Raw genomic sequence first — 5,000 nt, forward strand, 5'->3', positions numbered from 1 at the left:
CTCTCCACCGTCCTGTTGATTAAAGGCAATAAAAGGGCAATTCCACGCAAAACTATCATGTCCATTTAACACCAACACAATGTCATGGTATGGTTAATGTGAATGTTGGTTACTTGAAATTTGAGTATTAACTCTTCTTGGTTGTAGAACTTACATGAACATTTTTTCACATAATCATTCGCATCATACAAATACCATGGCATTTAGTTGGTGTTATGGACGTGACAGTTTAACGTGGAATTGCCCAAAACCCCCCCAAAACAAAAATATTAATAATGAAAATCAAAAGGAAACTACCATCCCATGATAAAAGCTCATTGCTGACAATGACTGAGACCTGAGTTCAATATACATGTGGTAATATTTTCATCATATGCCAAAATGTAATACAAGATGTCACAGTCTTCTACTGAAGCGATATGAAGTGGAATGCCAATATGAAGCGGAATGCCATCCAATGTATCCTGTACAGTGTCAATAAAGTATTCTATTCTATTCTATTCTATTCTATTCTATTCTATTCTATGATGGCAATTTTGATACCACAGATGAATGAAGACCCGGCCAGGCAATGGGCATATCAGGAACATAGCTTTATTCACAATGATGCGCATCAAGGGAGAGACAGCATGACTTCGCATAGAGATCAGATCCATCAGCTGCTCTAACTTGACACGGAAATAGTCAGGGTTGAAGTGCCCTTCTATGTTGACAGGGGACAGCGATGGACATCCCAGCTTATGTGGACCACGTTGAATCAGACCCTGACAATTGCCAACATGCCAATCTGGAGCAGATATGGAGATGCACCAATGTAGAACAGTCAAAGAAGCAATAGAACGCTGACTTTGCGGTTTAGAAGTATTTTAAAAAACATGCTTTTATTTATGACACAACTGAGGGAGTTTGATTGCCTTTATACACATGCCACAAGTAAAGCAGCAGGTCAAACAAAAAACGCTGAAATAGTGTTTTGATTTTTTTTTTGTTTTGATACTGCTGAGTGATGTCTGATAGTATTAGCACCACAATGTGTTCTACTCATTGATTGAGGAAGCACGGTGTGGAGACGGTGGTGCAGATAGCCTACTGTTGTCATGCCTTTTTTTGAAAAGTCGGTACTTGTGTAAAAAATGATGGTGAGAACTGATAGACTGAAGACAGGACAGATACATTCACTCAATGCTGACGGGGAAACTTTGGCTTTACAGCCAATTATTCACACACTTGTTTGGCACATTACAGTACTATTCTTGACCAGTTAGTAAGCAATGGTGAGTGAATGATGTGAGTGATATAAAAGTGAAATGGTGGAGGTCTAGTAGTTAAGGGTCTGACAGCTCGTCCCAACTGCATGTGAGCGCCTGTCTGTATCTGTTAAATATGGCATTCTGTCGTGTCATATTTAAATATGGCATTCTGTCGTGTCATATTTCTCGTTCAAAATAGCAGGACAACATGAGCGGCAGAAAGAAACACAGAAACGGAGTGTCCGACAAAAGCTCAAAACGTTGGGTCACATCGCGCTCCAGATGGGACATTCCCACGCACACGCACACGCACGCACGCACGCGCACACGCACACGCACACGCACACGCGCACACACACACACACACACACACACACACACACACACACACACTCACGCAGGCACGCACGCACAGGCACAGAACTGTACATCAAACTGTACAAACTGCATACATCTGCTCACATTGCATGCATTTAGTACACGGTGTGAGGCTGAGCTTCCAAGTGGAGGACCAGAGGGTCGAGACTTTGATCCCAGGAGCGGCCACCACTGTGCCCCTGAGCAAGGCACTTAACCCTGAGCTTCTCCAAGGGGACTGTCCCTGTAGTTCGCTCATTGCAGGCTGCTCTGGGTAAGGCCATCAGCTAAATGAAAAAAAATATATAATGTAATAATGCAAAAGACAAATCTGTCAATTAAAACCTAGCTATCATCACAATAACTGGACCTTGAAGAGGTTAGCAAAGACGCTAGGCAATTGGGTTAGAGAGCTACACTCTTAAAACGAATGTGTTAGAAACGACACAAACTGTGTCCCCAACACAGAGTTATTTTCAACACATTCATTTGAAAAGTGTACATTTGTTGACATCTCAACAGGACACTGCACTGGAGACAATACTCAAGAGAGCAGAAGCTGCTTCATAGGGTGAGCGTTTTGCAAACCTTGCAAAAGCTGAGCCAATCTGTTTCAAGGTGGTTTTTGCATCTAATCATTAAGGGGTTCCCCAACCCCCGAATGCACTATGGTGGGTCCCTATACCACAATAAATGCAGGTGACAGCAGTAAAATATTTAAAGGCCACAATGAACTCAGCCAGTGAGCCAATTCTCCATGCCAAGATGTAATGAAAGTTACCAGAGGGCACATGGGACAATTTTGTAAATAAATATTATTATAAAATATGAATCATAAATACATATTGTTATTGATAATACAAACACCTCTATAGTCTTGTAACATTTTTTTATTTTTTTTTATTACTGTTTGCTTTTGTTTATGTAAAGCACATTGAATGACCTCTGTGTATGAAATGCGTTATATAAATAAACGTGACTTGACTTGACTTGACATGCTGCCTTTTATTTTCAGTTTTCCAAGTGGCTCTCCTCCTCTTTGGATAGGCCACTCTCACAGATAAAGAGAGGAAAAAAACACAGAGATGTGGCAACTCCTCGCCCCTGTTGCCCTCGTGTTTCTGTGGGGAGAGCAAGGTTCACATCCCAGCAGGGCCCTGTAAAGAACCTTGAGGCCTATTCTCATGTTGTGGCGCTATCTCTAGAAATAAAACCGAATCGAATTGAAACTGTAGGAGACGATGAGTGAATATTTTTGAACAATGTAACATCGGTGAAATCCACAGCGCAGAGGCTTCTGCTGGGCTACCCAGGGCTCAGAGATGGGTCTGTTCCCCCATGACAAGTGATATTTTGTATTAGCACGTCCATCTTTCTACCAATCCCTCTGATCAAAGGCTTCCATTGCAAAAATCCCACACTGGCAGGCTGGCCAGACATCAGCACATTTAGGAGAGTGATCAATGCAAAGGGACGAGGGAAACCTCAGAAAGGCTGGAGTGCAGCACTTCCCACGGTTACACTGACTCCAGGTCAGCACTAATGAAGCAGACTTAAGGCCTTTTGCTCACCCGGTCTGTATGTTTATTTTAAACAAAAAAAGCTAAAATAAAGAAATCTACAGAAGGAAACCTCATTCACTGACTCTACGGAGAAAACAAAACACAGAAAAATCTAACCTCTGTTCTAATATTTATATTGATTAAAACGTTGGATTCCATGTGTGAATGTGACACATCACATGTGTGACTCAATGTTAGGTTGTATTTATTTTTAAACCTGCAACCATTTTGATCGAAAGGATGTGGACTTGGCTTCACACACAATCCAGATAGTTGGCTACACTGGAATGCACCCAAGTATGGAGTTCAAACCTAGTGGTGCACGGACAAACACTCAGCATGGAGGCATTACCTCTCCCTGGTGAAGGGATGTCAAGGACATTCAAATGTTTAAAGGTCAGATGCATGATTCTGGCAAAAGGTTATTGATTTTTAATCTAAACAACCAATCAAACGACACCCTTTCTTTCCATGCTCCAGAAACAAGGTATTGATTGGCTAGAATAGTGCATTGCTCAGTCTGAGTCTGACTTTGCTCCCCGTCTACAGTGCACATATAGGACAGAAAATCCCATTTCAAGCACGCAAAGACTTCTGGCAAAAATGTTGGCAAGTGCTGAAGCAGCAGCGCTTTGGTACTACTCGATCTCTGAATCCATATGTTTGAGATTTAAGGGGGGGGGGGGGGGGGGGTCAGGGACAGTTTTTCCAAGGGACTGATTGTGTACAATGTGGTATGTTTGTGTGTGTGTGTGTGTGTGTGTGTGTGTGTGTGTGTGTTGTTTTGGGCTGGGTAGGGTTGAGTGGTGTGATCATTTCAATGCCAATCCAATTACCTCCGATCTGCTTGAGTGCAGATTAGAAGACCTCTATCTATCAGGGGACTGTGCATGCGTGCCTATATCCATGTGCCTGTGTGTGCTCATACAGTGTGTGTGTGTGTGTGTGTGTATGTGTGTGCTCATACAGTGTGTGTGTGTGGGGGGGGCTAAGGGGGTCTAATGATCCATATAAGATCTTTGTTTTCTCCTCTTCCAATACTAAAAGTGATCCACAACAAATGATTCTTTACTGAGGCATTCCCAGAACCAGTACTTCTGGAACTGGAACTGGCAGAAGAGATGAAGATTCTAAGCATGCGTTTGTGGCATTTCACTGGACAACACTATTCTGCTTCAGATTCGATTCTATTTTAGACACAGCCTCTTTCACTTCACTCCATCTCCCCCTCGTTCTCTCTCTCTCTCTCTCTCTCTCTCTCTCACTCGCTCTTATCTCATCTCTGCACAGTGACTGATACACACCCTCTACCTCCAGTGAACATGAAATGTGAGCCTCAATTGTTATAATTGCATTCCTGAGGAAAACAAAGATCCTAGAAACACACACACACACACACACACACACACACACACACACACACACACACACACACAGCACATATTTGACGGATTACCGACTCCATATTGGCTCTCTAACTGCATCCAGCACAATTGCCGATGTTCTAACTATCAAAGCATGAGATCAGTGGCATGGTTAGCGGGTGGGAGCATTCTGCTCCACCGGCTGTGCTAATGCCTGCCGGGTCCCCATTCATTCTCAGCACCACGATTTAAATCAACACGTTTGTTCCACGACGGAGAACAGTAGCAGTGTGGCCGTTACGAGAACCTGGACGCTCTGGACAGCTGTCCACTGAGCATGCGAGTCTTTTTTATCCCGGCACATTGGACGGCACAAACATCAATAAATCACAGGCACATGCATTATGAAAGATACACACACACACGCACACACACGCACACACGTGCACACACACACACACACACAC

The 5,000-nt window shown here is 43.2% G+C and overlaps 1 protein-coding gene across 1 annotated transcript in view; it reads right to left on the bottom strand.

Moving 5' to 3' along the window:
• Positions 1-5,000, bottom strand: part of LOC121684774 (ankyrin-3-like) — a 108,007-nt gene that overhangs the window by 101,554 nt on the left and 1,453 nt on the right.

This window comes from Alosa sapidissima, chromosome 16 (assembly GCF_018492685.1).
Source record: "Alosa sapidissima isolate fAloSap1 chromosome 16, fAloSap1.pri, whole genome shotgun sequence".
Lineage (NCBI taxonomy): Eukaryota > Metazoa > Chordata > Actinopteri > Clupeiformes > Clupeidae > Alosa > Alosa sapidissima.